This window comes from Heterocephalus glaber, unplaced genomic scaffold (genome assembly GCF_053883595.1).
Source record: "Heterocephalus glaber isolate CG9 unplaced genomic scaffold, H.glaber_assembly_v1.0 deba00001579, whole genome shotgun sequence".
NCBI classification, from domain to species: domain Eukaryota; kingdom Metazoa; phylum Chordata; class Mammalia; order Rodentia; family Bathyergidae; genus Heterocephalus; species Heterocephalus glaber.
Window position 1 is genome coordinate 9,820,327 of NW_028258360.1, and position 16,206 is coordinate 9,836,532.

General features: G+C 48.7%; 1 long non-coding RNA gene across 1 annotated transcript; it reads left to right on the forward strand.

Annotated features, from left to right (window-relative positions):
• Positions 1 to 1,336: 1,336 nt before the first annotated feature.
• Positions 1,337 to 15,801, forward strand: LOC101721298 (uncharacterized). Its single transcript, XR_002387396.2, has 3 exons — positions 1,337 to 10,811; positions 11,068 to 11,179; positions 12,811 to 15,801. It is a non-coding gene; the product is annotated as an uncharacterized LOC101721298 (long non-coding RNA).
• Positions 15,802 to 16,206: the final 405 nt, after the last annotated feature.

Consider the following 16,206-nt stretch of genomic DNA (forward strand, 5'->3'; position numbering starts at 1 on the left):
AGCAGCCCCAGGAACAAACAGCCTCCTAGCCAGGTGCTGGCCACACCTAGAGCTGAGTCCTTGTGATAACAGGAGCTTCTTTTCCCTCTAGGCAGAAAGGTGCATAGCATTTTAGTGTCTTGTCATCCTCAGGTGGAATAATGCAAAAACTGTACTTTTTTTTTTTTTTGACTCTTTGAGACAGGGTCTTGCTTTGTTGTTCAGGCTGGCCTTGAACTTGTGATTCTTCTGTCTTAGCCTCCCAAGCGCTGAGATCACAGGTGTGCCCTGCCACATCCGGCAAAGCTGGACATTCTTAATCAGGATCAGAATCCATGTGAAGACTCTGGGCTGAGGCCTCCAGCCTGCCACGTCTCTCTCCTCATCATCATTACTTGACGCTTGAGCCCAGGCCTGCGCCCAGACCACATTTAATCCACAGGCCGAGTTCCAAGTGATGTCACATGAAGACGGAAATTCACAAGGTGCTTGCTCCATTTCAGAGAAAGGGACAGCTGTAAACCAAGATGCTGATTCAAAAGAACATCAAGATTCTACCATTCTACTTAAAGTCTGGTATCTTACTTTTGAGCTGTTAAAAAAACAATTTTCAAATTGGGTGTGGTGGTGTAGGACTGTAATCCCAGCCCTCAGAAGGCTAAGGCAGGAGGATCATTGCTAGTTCAAGGCCAGCAAAATGAAAGAGAGAGATCCTATCTCAGAAACACAAAGTAATTAGCACAAATACCCTTCAGGTTCAAAAGTAGACAAAAACGAGGAGGACCTGTGTTGTACTCAGACTGCTCTCAGATGCGGATGGAGGGGGCAAGGCGATTAATTTGTCAGGAACAGAGGTTTATTTTGGCTCCTGTGGCCCTGGGCTTTGGGCCTCTGTGGGAGGTGACCTGGCAGAGCAGGGTGTGCACGGTGAGCAGCTCCCATGGGGCGCAGGAAGCAGGAGGGATGGGCATCTGACCTGGGTGACCTGCAGTCCTCCTAGGTCCTTCACACACACATGGGACCTGCGTCCAAAACAGGGTTGAAGAGGAGGACAGAGGCGCAGCAGCTGCCTGCCACCTGGAGGCAGGGGAGAGGACAGGACACCATGAAGCCCTCCCATTTCCCTGTCATTGTCTTGGAGAAGATTCCCTAGTGCTATTAAAATGTGCTGTGCCGGTCCTCCAGTCCTCTGGAAGGAGTGGCGAGGTCCCCAGTGGCCTTCCTAGGGCACAGACCAGGTTCCTGCCTCTGGCTGCACATACACTGCACCCACCGGGAGCATCAGAGGGATTCGCATCTTCCTTGCCCTTCCTGAAAGTGCCACTGCTGCGTTTGCTTCCTCAGAACCTTCTATGGCCGGGACAGTCTGCTGTCCAGGGATTGGGTTAGGTTGAAATGACTCTCACCCATCCTTACCTGAGGGACACAGAGTGAGGCAGAGTTTGCATCACAATAGTCTCCACCACAAAGTCAAATGTTCCAATGTCTTCTAGAACCTTCCACCACCCTTCCTGTTTCTTCCAAATTTGAGAACAACCTGTATAAGCAACGGCTGGGCATTAGGGAAGCAGCCAGCCAGGGCACAGAGGGGCCCCTCAGATAGGGAAAAGATAGATGAAGGCCTTATTGAGCATTGTTAAAAGTTAATGGAAGCAGGCCAGGGACATAGCTCAGTGACACCAGGCCTGCCTGGCAAGTGCAAGGTCCTAAGTTCAATTCCCAGTACCAAAAGAAAAAAGTTAATGGGAGGACCTCCAGGCTTGCCCACCAGCCTCCAGCTTGGCCACACGGGCACCTGCAAAAACAGCCCCCCACCGCCACCTCTTGGCTGTACAGTTATTTGGATCCACATGACAGGCACAGGGGAGCATAAAGGCCATTGTCCTGAGCTGCAGAAGTGAAAAACAGAGAGAGGGCCTCTCGCAGACTCCCTGATGAAAACTGAAGCCCACTGGAAAAGTGAAGAGAATCTCTGCAATAAAGCCACACCAGACCACCGTACTTGGTAAGCTAGAGAGATCATCACCTCCCATCGAAACCTGGACTATCTTAAGGGGAAGGGCAGCTGGAATCTGCAGTAGAGCCTTGCAGAGTTCAACCCTTCAGGAGGACAGGGAGCTCAACCTGGGACTTGCAGCCAGAAATCTGCCTGAATCTCACGAGTCTGTGACTGGCTTGCTGAGACTCATTGATTTATAACTGCACACTGCTGCCCACATTGTCTATTGTGACAGCAGAGACATACCCTGAAGGAGGGCCTTCATTTTTATCTTTTATTTGTTATTTTCAAAATTACCACTATTTTTTTGCTCTTATTTTTAATTTTTTTCTTCTTTGCTACTCTTTTAAAATTTTTATTTTTCTCTTTTTCTTTTCTCTTTTCTCTCTCTCTGCCTCACTCCCTTGCTGTCCCACATTGTTCTTCATCTCCCTTTATGTTTCTGTTCTGCCCCTAATTTGTATTTCTTCTTTAACTTTCTTTTCTCTTTCCTTCTCTTGCCTGTGCCCTCTGGCCTCACTGCTAGTCTTCCCCTATCCTTCTACTTACCTATTTCTCCCTCTCCAACTCCTTCTAACTTCTCATCCCGAGGGGTAAAGTTACTATATTGAAGAGTTTATTCACTATAAACATATATTGGTTGGTCCTTGATTTTGATTTAATTCACAAGTTAAAGGTGATAGATTAATAACTACTACAAATTGTCATTTTCTTTTTTTCCTTTTTTTTTTTGGTACTGGGGATTGAACTCGGGTCTAAATCCCCAGCCCGAAATTGTCATTTTCTAAGAGGTACTTGCTTCTGTTGTGTTGCTGATTGTATCACTTGGGCTAAGGTGTTGTGATTGATCTAACCAGTTGTCCTTCCTGGTATAATGAAAATGAGACAGCCTCAGAGTCATTAGAGACTCAAAACCTAAAGATCAGCTATATCTGGAAGACACCTCTGAGGAGCAACCATTCCATAAGTGTTCTAAATACATCAACAAAGATAACTTACAATAAACAACTTCAAAGTATCAACTCAGGAACTAAACTAAGGACAGTACCAAAAACAAAAATGAGAAGCCATTTAAGTAAGGCACAAACTCAGACTTCCACCCCACAAAAGGCAAATTCTGGGGGATGTGAGGTGGAAAAGCCTGATAATCCACCTGGACACCCTGAACTGATAGCACAGGAAGTAACAAAGCAGATGAATGAGGCTCTAGAAAAATTCAAAGCAGAAATAATTTCCCAGATAACTACAGAGATGGTGAGCAGAATGAAAGAGATGATTAGAGGCTCTAGAATAGAAAGAGATTAAAAAAAAAATAGATGAGCTCAGAAACAGGCTGGAAGCCAGGAATGCCCAGCATAAGAAAGAAATGGAAAGCATGATCACCCAGCATAAGAAATGGACCCAATGAGAAATGTAATTGTGTTCTATATCTAAAATGTACCAATAAAAGAATTTAACAACAACAAAAAAAAGAATTTGCAAATTAGAGGAGCAGAAAAAAAAAAAGAAAGAAATGGAATCCATGAAACATTCAAAGAGATATTCAGGAGATTAAAAACTCCATTGAAAGCATGCAGAGCAGATTAAGGGAATCTGAGGATAGAATATCATATATAGAAGATAGGATTGCAGTTAAGGACCATGAAAACAGAGATCTCTTCAAAATAGTAAGGGACCATGAGAAATCAATCCAGCAGCTGCTAGATGATGCAAAGAAGAATAACATAAGACTGATAGGAGTCCACAAAAAAAACAGGAAAAAGTACAATTGACATAAAAAAACTGTTCACAGAAGTAATAGTAGAAAACTTCCCAGACAGAGGTGGAGAATTGGATGTACAGATAAGTGAGGCATATAGAACTCCAACTAGTCATGATCAAAAAAATCTACACCTAGACATATAATAGTCAAGATCCCAGAAACCCAACAGAAGCACAAAATCCTACCGGCAGTTAGAGAAAAGAAACAAATCACCTACAAAGGAAAGCCCATCAGAATCACGGCAGACTTCTCAACACAAACCCTCAAATCAAGGAGAGCCTGGAGTGAAGTCTTTCCAGCCCTAAAAGAAAATAACTTTCAACCTAGACTGTTGTATCCTGCAAAATTATCTTTCAAAATGGATGGGGAAATTAGATACTTCCATGACAAAGAACACCTGAGAAATTTCATGAACACCAAACCAGCACTCCAAACAATTTTAAGCAATATCCTAGAAAAAGACAATGAAGGTCACAACTCTATGAGGCCCAACAGAGGGAAGCCACCAGGCAAGGTAAGAAACTAAAGGGAAAGGGGGAAAGAAATAAGAAATAAAAGAGCCAACAAAGCAAAAGATCATGACAAAGATGAGTCAATATCTTTCAATTATAACTCAATGTTAATGGCCTTGGGGTCAGGGGTTTAGCTCAGTGGTTTCGCCACCTGCTGTGCAAGCATAAGGACCCAAGTTTGATCCCCAGTACCAAAAGAAAAAAAAAATCCATAGAATGTTAATGGCCTCAATTCACCAATCAAAAGAAATAGACTGACAGAATGGATTAAGAAGCAAAATCCAGCAATATGCTGTATACAAGAAACACACCTAACTCAAAAGGAAATTCATAGACTGAAAGTAAAAGGATGGAAAACAGCTCTCCACACAACAGGAACCCAGAAAAAAAGCAGGGGTAGCAATCTTATTTGCAGACAAAGTAGATTTCAAACCAAAACTAATTAAGAGAGACAAAGATGGTCACTACATCCTTGGGAAGAAAATAATCCAAGTGGAAGAGATGACAATCCTAAATATGCATGCACTAAATACAAATGCCCCCAACTATACGAAACAAACACTAATGGACATGAAAGATCAAATAAGCACTAATACAGTTGTAGTGGGGGACCTCAATACCCTACTGTCACAAATAGACAGATCATCTGGACAAAAAATTAACAACAAAATTGTAGAAGTGAACCAAGCTATTGAACAAATGGACTTAATAGATGTTTACAGAGTGTTCCACCCCACAAAATCAAAATACACATTCTTTTTGGCTGCACATGGGTCATTCTCCAAAATAGACCACATGCTAGCTCATAGGACATGTCTAAGTAAATGTAAAAGAACTGAAGTTACTCCCTGTATATTATCAGACCGTAGTGCAATAAAATTGGAGATCAATAATATAAGAAACCACAAAACTCCCACAAAAACATGGAAACTGAATATCACCCTCCTGAACAACCAATGGGTCAGAGAGGAAATTAAAGAAGAAATTAGACAGTTTCTACAAGTAAATGATAATGCTAGTACAACATACAGGAATCTGTGGGACACAATGAAAGCAGTTCTACACGGGAAATTCATAGCAGTGAATGCCCATATTAGGAAAACAGAGAGAACTCAGATAAATAACCTAATGCAGAACCTCAAGCTCCTAGAAAAAGAAGAGCATAACAAACCCAAAGCTCGTAGAAGAAAGGAAATTATAAAGATCAGAGCAGAAATCAATGCAATGGAGACTAAGAGAACGAAACAAACAAACAAAAATCAATGAATCAAAGAGTTGGTTTTTCGAAAGAATAAATAAAATCGATAGATCTTTAGCCAACCTTAACAAAAAAAGGAAAGAAAAGGCTCAAATCCATGCAATTAAGTACGAAAAAAGTGAAGTCACAACAGACCCAGTGGAAATCCAGAGGATCATCAATACCTACTTTGAAAACCTGTACTCTAATCAAATGGAAAACACAGAAGAAATGGACAGATTCCCAGATACATATGAATTGCCAAAGTTAAATGAAGAAGATATAGAAATTCTAAACACCCCAATTGCAATCAGTGAAATTGAAAACATAATTAAAAATTTGCCAACAAAGAAAAGCCTGGGTCCTGATGGCTTCACTGCTGAATTCTGCAAGACATTTAAAGAAGAACCATTGCCATTACTCTTTAAACTCATCAAGGAAATTGAAAGGGAAGCAAGGCTTCCAAATTCATTCCTGGAAGCAAGTGTTACTTTGATTCCAAAACCAGGGAAAGACCCAACCCAAAAAGAGAACGACAGACCAATCTCCCTAATGAACATGGATGCAAAAATCCTCAACAAGATACTGGCAAACAGAATAAAGAGGGTCATCAAGAAGATCATATACCCTGACCAAGTCGGATTTATCCCAAGGATACAAGGATGGCTCAACATTCGTAAATCAAAAAATGTAATACACTATATTAACAGAGTCAAGGACAAAAACCATATGATCATCTCAATAGATGCAGCAAAGACATTCGACAAAATCCAATACCCATTCATGATAAAAACACTATAGAAAATTGGAATAGAAGGTCTTTATTTCAACCTGATTAAGGCTATTTATGAAAAACCAACAGCCAACATCATACTAAATGGTCAAAAACTGAAAATGTTCACGCTAGAATCAGGAACAAGACAAGGATGCCCACTATCACCACTCCTGTCCAATATAGTTCTGGAAACATTAGCCACAGCAATTAGAAAAGAGAAAGAAATAAAAGGCATAAAGATAGGAAAGGAAGAAGTGAAACTGTCATTATTTGCTGACGATATGATACTTTACATAGAAGACCCAAAACACTTGGACAAAAGACTTCTAGACCTAATTGGCACATTCAGTAGAGTAGCTGGATACAAGGTCAACACTCAAAAAACAATAGCCTTCTTGTACACAAATAATAGACTCACTGAGAGAGAAATTAGGGAAACAATTCCTTTTACAGTAGCATCCAAAAAAATGAAATATCTAGAAATCAATCTAACAAAGGAAGCAAAAGACCTCTACACTGAAAATTACAGCACTCTGAAAAAGGAGATCAAGGAGGATATAAGAAAGTGGAAAGGCATCCCTTGTTCCTCAGTAGGAAAAACCAAATAGTGAAAATGGCCATACTTCCAAAACTACTATATAGATTTAATGCAATGCTGATTGAAATTCCAACAATATACTTCACAGAACTAGAGAAAACAATCCAAAAATTCATTTAGAACCAGAAGAGACCTAGAATAGCAAAAGCAATTCTAGGCAAGAGAGACATGACTGGCGGTATCACAATCCCCAACTTGAAACTATACTACAAAGCTACTGTGATTAAAAAAAAAACAGCATGGTACTGGCAAAGAAACAGACCCGAGGGTCATTGGAATAGATTAGAAGATGCAGAAAAAACTTCAGACATACTCAGCCACCTCATCTTTGACACAAGAGCCAACCACCCTCATTGGAGGAAAGATAGCCTATTTAATAAATGGTGTTGGAATAACTGGATTTCAACCTGCCAAAGATTAAAACTAGACCCATACCTATCACCATGCAGTAAACTAAGATCAAAGTGGATTAAAGATCTAAATATTAAGACAGATGAGCTGGGGATTTCGCTCATTGGTTCCACTGCCTGCCTCGCAAGCGGAAGGACCAGAGTTCGATTCCCGGTACCAAGAAAAACCCCCCAAAACAATAAATATTAAGACAGAAACATTAAACTTGCTGGAAGATAAGTTAGGTAGAACTCTTCAAGACATTGGCATAGGAAAAGACTTTATGAACAAATCCTCAGTAGCACGGTAACTAGCACAAAGAATCAACAACTGGGATCTCATGTTATTAAACAGCTTCTGCACTGCAAGAGAAACCACCAACAGAGCTAAGAGACAACCTACAACGTGGGAAAAAATTTTTAGCTGCTGTTCCTCAGACAAAGGTCTACTATCTAGAATATATAAAGAACTTTAAAAAATCAGACCCCCCAAATTCAAAAACCCAATTCAAAAATGGGCATCTGAAATGAACAGACATTTCTCAGACAAAGAAGTAAAAGCAGCAAATAAATATATGAAAAAATGTTCAACATCACTCATCATTCGAGAGATGTGGATGAAAACAACACTGAGATTCCACCTCACCCCAGAAAGAATGGCTGCTATCAAGAAATCAACCAATAACAAATGTCGGCAGGGGTGTGGTGAGAAAGGAACCCTTCTCCATTGTTGGTGGGAGTGCAGACTGGTGCAACCACTGTGGAAATCAGTATGGAGATACCTCAAAGAACTAGGGCTAGAGCTCCCATTTGACCCAGCTATTCCCCTGCTGGGTATCTTCCCAAAAGAATTAAAAGAGTCAAACCACAGTTGGGCTGGGGATTTAGCTCAGTGGTTCTGCTGCCTGCCTCACAAGCAGAAGGACCCGAGTTCGATCTCTGGTACCAAAATAAATAAATAAAATTTGACCAAAAAAAAAAAAAAAGGCAAAGGGCAGGGCTGGGGGTTTAGCTCAGTGGCACTGCGTCTGCCTTGCAAGCGAAAGGTCTTGAATTTGATCCCTAGTACCGCAAAAAGAGAAGCAAAGTGTCTTATTGGTGGACCCTTCTGGGAGGTTACCAAGCCTATTAGCTGTTGTTCTCAGGTTTCCTTTTTCTGAGGGCTAAATTCCAATATTGATGGCCTCTGGGGGTCTTGTTGTGGGTGCCTGCTCGGGTCCTCTACCCTGGGAGGCCACCTGCCCCGGGTACTCCCTCCTGCAGAGGAACCTGTCCCTCTGACCACGCTGTGCTGACAGAGGACGCTAGGAGGCGTACCCACAGAGCACTGGTGAGGAAAGAGGTGAAAATGGACCCTCCTCCATCCTGTTCACAAACCTGGGCCTGGATGTGGCTTCAATGCCAAAGCAATTTTGAGGCAAATTGAGAAGAAAGCAGAAGAATGGTTATGACATTCAAGTTGTGAAGTATTGCCTGAGGAGAGACGTAAAGCATAACCATTAAAGAAAAGGGGGGCAACGAAGATTAGAATGAGAAACTTTTTATTTTCTTTTGTTTTGTTTGAGACAGGGTCTGCCTATGTAGTGCAGGCTAGCCTCGAACTCAGGGCAATCCTCCTGCCTCAGGCTCCTGAGTGCCGGGATTACAGGCATGTGCTGCCATGCCAAAAATTTGATTTTGAAAAAAGGTAGCAGAAGTAGACAGAAAGACAAGCTGAAGACCAGGGGAACTGTCTGGAAGTTGCTTACCAAACAAAGGATTTGTATTCAGTGTATACACAAACTACAATTGAAGGAGAAAAAGATGGACAGCAACAGGAAGTGTTCGAGGGCCCTGACAGACACCCCTGGGGGCGGAGTCCCCACAGCAGCTGCCCCTGCCCGCCGGGCTGCGTTAGCCCTGCACTCCGCACTCCTGTCCACTCCCCCCTCCTCGTGCCCACCTCGCTGCCCCTGCTCAGTGTGGGGTAGCGTGGCGGGGTCCTCGGCCTCCATCCTCACCTGCGCCCCCTTAAAGTCCATGTGTCTTACCCTCCTCACCTCCCTCTGCAACAGCATGCGTGGTGTCCCCAGCCTCCCACCCCTGTCCTAGGCCCCAGTATGTGCTGTAACAACCCCGTGGGGCCGGTGAGTGGGACAGTGGGACACGAACTCAACAGTCCATGCAGGTTCAGCCCCAGGGATGAACAAAGGGTCTCTTACAAGCAGAGGGGTTTTTAATGGCCTTCTGTGTTAGGCTTTGGAGGGGCTGGGTTGGAGAAACGCTGGCCTGTGGGCAGCTGCTGTGTCCTTTGTGTCTGCTGTGGCCTGCCGACACGTCCTCAGGGGACTGGCCTCAGCCTGCCCCGTCCTCTGTGACCTAGGTTAAATGCAACCCGTGTCACTCACAGTGGCAGTGGGCTCATCTGCACTGGCAGCATCCTGTCCAGGTCCTGTTGCCAGGTGTGCTGCAGGACCCGGTGTGTTCATAGCTGGGTGGTCCAGGATGCCTCCAGGACCCACAGGCTGCTGAGCCATACCCTATGCATGGTGGAATCCTTCAAACACAAGGAAGAGATTTCCGAAACATTCCATGCTCACGACCCAGTGGAAAACACACAGCTCCCCTTTACCCTCAGGCTGAGTCCCTCTCAAAGCTTGGCCTTGCTGCCTCATAATGTCATGGGAAGTATGAAATATGAAATATTACATCTCCCAACCTATTAACTGTATGATACACCGAGTTCTTGTTCTCTAGAAATTGATGAATGAGTTCTAGGAACGACGGAGGTTAAGGATAGGAAGATATTCATTGATAGGAAGGCTCCTGAGGGGCAGGAGTGGGCAGCCGGGGACCCCACTTTACAGAGGAGTTTTATAGGGTGAAACCCACATGGGTACAACGTGGGCCAAAGCCATGATCATCCAATAAGGTTACAAGTGCAGTCACTTAGGTAACGGTGGTCCAATTGGGAAGCGAGTCAGGCAACAAGCGCGGATGGAAAGAACAAGGATCCTCCTAGGGGTAGTGGGTCCAGAGCTCTCTGGTCACCCCCAGGGTGGTCGATGCCTATCTAGACTTCACTAAGCCCAGTTCTTTGAAGACGTATGTGGGTCTGGTCATCTTGTCTCCATCTTGAGGCCTGGTTTTCAGCTGATGTGCAGCTATGCTGTGTTTCACCTTGTCCTGGCCCTCCCGAGGACTCAGCCCTATCCGACTGCCTGTAGTATGTCTACCTAGCTCATCTATCTATAGCAGTACTTCCTGACCTGGGTCTCAGTCTGTTTCCACTGGGTCCGACGCCTGGTGTGGACAGCCCGGCCTCAGAGAACCAGCCCGGGCTTTGCTTCCTGCCCTCCCCCGGACTTCAGGAGCATCTCAGAGTCCGTCGCCTCTGCCAACTCCGAGCTAGCTGGCCCACCATCCGCTTCACACCTGAAGGAGCCTGCAGGCTGACTCCGCCGCTTTCGCATGCTCCGTTACCCTGGGCTCTTCGACAGGCCAGCTCTCAGGGCCAACCTGGGCTCCGACTCCGAGAGCCGGGCCTAGACCCTTGGCGGCCTCTGCTCTTCCTGGGCCAGGTCAGGTGACCAGGAGGGCAGGCTCTGCTCAGGCTGCCGGGCAGCCGTGGGAGGCCTTTCCCACTGTTTCTGGGGGACAAATCCAGCCCCAGGGGACTTCGCTGTGGCCACTCTCAGCTGGTGGGAGGATGGGGACTCAGTGCTGGCCGCATCCTCTGGAACAGGGTGGGCGTCCCCCGAAACCGCATCCACTTACAGAGAGGCACAGCAAATGACGAATGCTGCTAAACTTAAGGTTTGTATTTTCCCACCCCAGATAAGAGTTCTTCTACCGAGTTCTAAAAGAAATTTGGACAACGTGGCCACAGTATTCGGTGAGAACCCCTGGTGCCCAACATCCGGGCCATGGGGAGGCTGCGCCGTGTCGGGTACGTCCCAAATAACCTGGGTGGCGGGTGGCGGAGCGGGTTTGGTGGGAGCCCCTGTTCCGGTTGCTGTTTGGATCTGTGCTGTTTCCTTAAGTCCTCCGTGTGATGGAGACTGGATCCTGGGCACTGTACCCGACAGCGGATCCATCCTCAGAGGGCTTGGGCTGCAAGGTCGTCCCGCCCGGCGCCTCAGCCTCCTGCGTGGCTGTGCCGGGCTCCAGACTCCAAGATCCAAAGGCGGAGCTGGGCTCCTCGAGCGGCACCTCCACTGTCTCTGGGACATTCTCCTGCCTGTCACCTGCCCCACGCATGCAGCTCTGCGGATGACCCCGCGTCTGTGCCGCACGCTCCTTCCTCCCGCTGTAGCTCTGTTGGCGGTGGAGGCAGGGGACCTCGAGTCCTGGCAAACATCCACCTCCTTCCTGCCCTCCACCTCCTTCCGACCCATGTGCTCCCCTTCACAGCACCCCCCAGGCCTTTGCACCAGGAAAATCTAACAACAGCCCCAGTGCGGAAACTTCCAGGGTCTTCACACTGAATTTAGGGCAGGATCGACAGCACAGAGCGCTGCTGGGGCCTGAAGGTGCACATGCACGTGTGTAGACACATGTGTGCACACTGTGCATACCCTGTGGGTGTCTCTGGAGGACCCTGCTCACAGGCTCTGGAGCTGGTTTCTTCAAAGCTCGTCTCGCCAAACAACAGCGAGCTTTGGATGCTGCTGTCCTTCAGGCTTGATTCTGTTTTCTATCTTAGGGCGTGAGGGGCGCGGGGTGGAGCTCAGGGGTTCTCTGCCCCTGGGCTGCACCCCAGCCCTAGATCTGGTTTTCCTTGCCTCGCCATGTGTTTAGGAAAACCCCACACTGCCACAGTGTCATGCTTACATATGCTGATTTTATTTGGTGCCCCCCCAGCTGGCGAGGGCCCGGGTATGCGAGATGCCCAGGGACACCCTCTGTCCATCTCCCGGGTGCTCAGGGCAGGCTTCTGCGGCCCCTGTGCAGGTACCTGGCCCTCAGCATGCTTGAGTGCAGCTGGCGCTTCTTTTTGAGGTTCTCTCCTGTTTGGAAAGAGGTTTTCTTGAGGGACAGTAGGGGTTCTGTGGATGGACAGCTGGTGCCTCAAACCCCCAGCTCTGCTCTGGGTGTGAAGTAGGGCGGAAGAAATAAAGACAGGTTGGCCGGGCATGGTGGCCCATGCCTGTGATCCCCCTATGTGGGAGGGAGAGGCATGATGACTGCTGTGAGTCTGAGGGCAGCCTGGGCTACTGAGAGAGACGCTGTCTTCAAAAACAAAGTAGAAAGGAGATGATGAAAATCATAATTTTGTTTTTGAGACAGGGTCTTGCTCTGTAGCCTAGGCTGGCCTCAAACTTACAGTGATTCTCCTGCCTCAGCCTCCTGAGTGCTCTGTGTCACCATGTCCAGCTCTGAAAATCATAATTTTAAAAATGAAAACCGCAGCTTCAGGACACAAGTCCAGTTTAAAAATTTTTTTCTTGGGCTGGGGATTTAGCTCAGTGGTTTCACTGCCTGCTGCACAAGTGCAAGGACCAGAGTTCGATCCCCGGTACCAAAAAAAACGCAAAAAGCAAACATTTTTTTCTTTCTCACTTCTCTCTGAACAATCAGCCTGGGTCCGTCCCTTTCTCCTGCGGATGAATTCAGCTGTTCCCTTCATCCTCGCTAAGCGGCCTCGTTCTCCTGTGAACTGGGATCCTCTGCCAGTGCATCGCCTTCCCGCAGACGGGCGTCCTCCTGCGCCCAAGCCGGGACTAAGTCCCAGACGCAGACTGACAAATTCCAGATTCACACCCCAAACGCCCAGACATTCCCAGCTCCAAACTGCAGTGTGCCTGTCTATCTCTCGAGGGCGCGAACTCTCTTTCTTTGAGTGCACATTTTTGAAAATTCCCTCTAATAAATCCCTTTTCTATCTCTTACTGACCCATCCTGAAAATCCTCACTCAGGGACCGGAGCCTGCGGTCCTGCACCCAGTCCACGGTCAGGGCGAGGGCAGGCGCCTCACCTGGGCTCCCACGCCGTCCGCGGCAGGGGGCGCTCATGGCAGCGGCGGCCTGGAGACCGGGTCCCCTGGGCCTCTGCACCCCGCCCCCTGCTGGCTCCCTGCACGCACCCCGCAAACATCCTCTCCCATCCCCTCACACCCGAGGAGGGGCTGTGCCCGCCCCACTCTGCTTGCCAAGGTCTCCCAAGGTCAAGGGGATTTGAACCCAGGCCAGACTGAGATGGGATGGAAGAAATAGGTAGAAAAGAGACAAGGTGAACCCTAATCTAGATTTACACTCTTTTTTCTTGTTGTTTTCTTTGAAGCAGGTCTCACTACATAGTCTGCACAGCCCGGGCAGGCCATGATCTTTGCGCGACCCTCCTGCCTCAGCCTGCCAAGTGGGCATGTGCCACCACGCCCGGTTTAAAATTGTGCTTTTAAGAAAGCAGAAGCTTTGGGAAACAATCAAAATTGCCCAAGTTTACTCTGTCTTTTCCCTTCCAGCGAACTAAAAAAAAGAATCCTGGCCTCTTCCAGATACAGTCAGCCTTTGAAACGCTCCGCGCCCCCTTTGACCCTAGAGTGAGCTTTCGTGGATTCATCTGCAGCCCGGAGCAGCTCGGTCCCCGGCCCCACACTCTTCCAGGGCCCGCTCTGCCTGATGATGCGGGGCGGCGCTCTGGACCTGGGACCTGCTACGGAGCCCATTCCTGCGGTGCCAGCCTCCAGGGCCGAGGTCCCTCGGGTTTCCCTGTCCGAGCACTGCTGTCCTCCCGCCAGCCTCCCCGAATCGCAGGCACGGCTGTGCCTGTGACGGCTGGGTCTCGGACAGTGAGCGTCCTCGGGCTGACACTGGCCCAGGCCGGCACTGGCCCTGCAGTAGGGCTGGCCTTCCCATGCTTGAGGACAGCGGGTGGGACAGGGAGGTCTCTAGTGACGTGCTGTGGGGCTCTATCTCAGCCGGCATGGGACACAGGGCAGTCAGGACCCCGAGTGTGGGAACAGTGGGATGGTGGGCACACATGGCGTGTCCTCCAGTCGCCCTGTCCCTGAGGTCAGGCAGTTGGAATGATGCGCCTGGATATACACGCTCTGTCCCAGCTTGCAGCTGCACACCAGCGGCAGGTGGCTTGGCGGAAGCCTGTCTGCCACACCGAATCCCAAACAGGGTGGGCAGGCAGGTGTGTGGGGCTGAGCCTGGCCCTGAGCCATCGCTTGCCAGTGGCTGGCCATCCCGAGGCAGGAACTTGGAGCTGCAGCTGCGTGAGGGACCTGCTTGGAGTAGGGCTGAGGGTGTCGGGGGAGTCCTCGGAGAAGCATGGCCAGTGGGAGCCGCAGGGGATGCATGGGCAGCTTCTCAGTGGGGGTGAGACAGTGCGTTTTGGGGAGAAACCGGGGGGTGGGCAGGGAGGTCTCCACATCAGTGGTGGGAGGCGGAGGAGACTCAGCCCCACGCGAGGGCCATGTCTGGTGGGAGGTCCGGGGGCCTCCTCACCTGGTCACGACAGTGCAGGCAGTGACCCTACATGGCTGAGCCTGTGGCTGGGGTGACTGCAGCCTCCCAGGTCCCAGCTCTTCCTGGGAAAGGGAAGCCGCCCCGTCAAGTGTGGCTGGGAAGGCAGAGCCCTAGGGTGACTTTCTGTGACCCTTGGATACCAGAAGCCAGGTGTCCCTGAGTGGATGGCCATGCCCAAAGGAAGACCCCTGTGGAGCACAGCTACTGCACTGGGGCTAAGCCCCGCCCTGCGGTCCCCCAGCCCAGAGGGGCTCCCACACTCGCCTATCACCTGGGGCCCTGGGCACCATCCCTTACTGAGCACTCTTTGAAGGCTGTCAGTGATTTTCTCCAGCGCCGAGAGGCTTTTAATCTGATAAAATGTTTCTTTCTCCTCTTCTGTGGGAAAAATCAAGGGCTACGATCAGCTCCAACCAACAATTTTGGCTCAGTTCTATTAAAGCTTGTGTCTACATGTCCCCCCCTGTACCTCATGCACTTATAGGTGGGGCATTTTTTTTTGAGACAGGGTCTTGCTAGGTGGTTCAGGCTGACCTTGAACTCACTATGCAGCTGAGGCTGGCCTCAAATTTGCAGCAATCCTCCTGCCTCAGCCTCCCAAGTGCTGGGATCACAGGCATGCACCATCATGCCCAGCAGGTGGGGCTTTGTGGAAGTGGCTAGATTGTGGGCGTGTGGTACTGGATTAAGGGTGTGATAACTGGATTGATCCCTGATTGGTTTAGCATAGTTTTGGGTGTGGACTATGGAAAGGCTTGTAGTCTGGATGGGATAAAAAGGGAAAGGAAGACTTACTGCTTGCTGCCTCCTGGCTACCCTGCCATAGACTGTTTCTCCCCTGCCATGCCGCCCTCCCTTGGGATCAGCCCACTGTGGATTGAAACCTCTACAAACTGTGAACTAAAGTAAACCTTTCTTCCTTGAACTTGTAGGTGTCGGGTACATGTGTCCCTGGCAGCACACGCACCCTTCCTCGCCTCCGTCACCTGGGAGCCCAGCGCTTCTCCTTGCTGACGAGGCTCCCGACTCGGGTGGGTGGGGTGAAGGGGGCTCTGGTTCCTGCGGACTCTCCTGCTGCAGCAGAAGAAGGGGCCAGGCTGGGCAGCGCCTCCTCCCTGACACTGCTGCTGGCTCCCTGGGCTGGGCCTTAGGGGGTCAGGCCGGGGCAGGGCTGGGGCAGCTGGGGTTCGCCACACCTGGGAGACTGGGAAACTGGAGCAGCACCGGTGACCTCAGGACAGGAATTTCACCCTTCACCTGGAAGGACTTCCATCTGCATTTGCCTGTCCGTCTGTCTCCCATTATGTTCTCAACTCAGGCAGGGATTGTGGGGCGTGTTTACCTTCAGAGAAAAGTCTGTCTGTGTGCCCGGAAGAGAGCTGCTGCTTGAGTTCCTTAGGACCACTGTCATAAAGAAGGCGGACTTCTTTACGGTGAAGAACATGGAAAAAAGGTGGGGGGCGGTCATAATTACACACTGGTGAACAGTTTGAGCCCAAA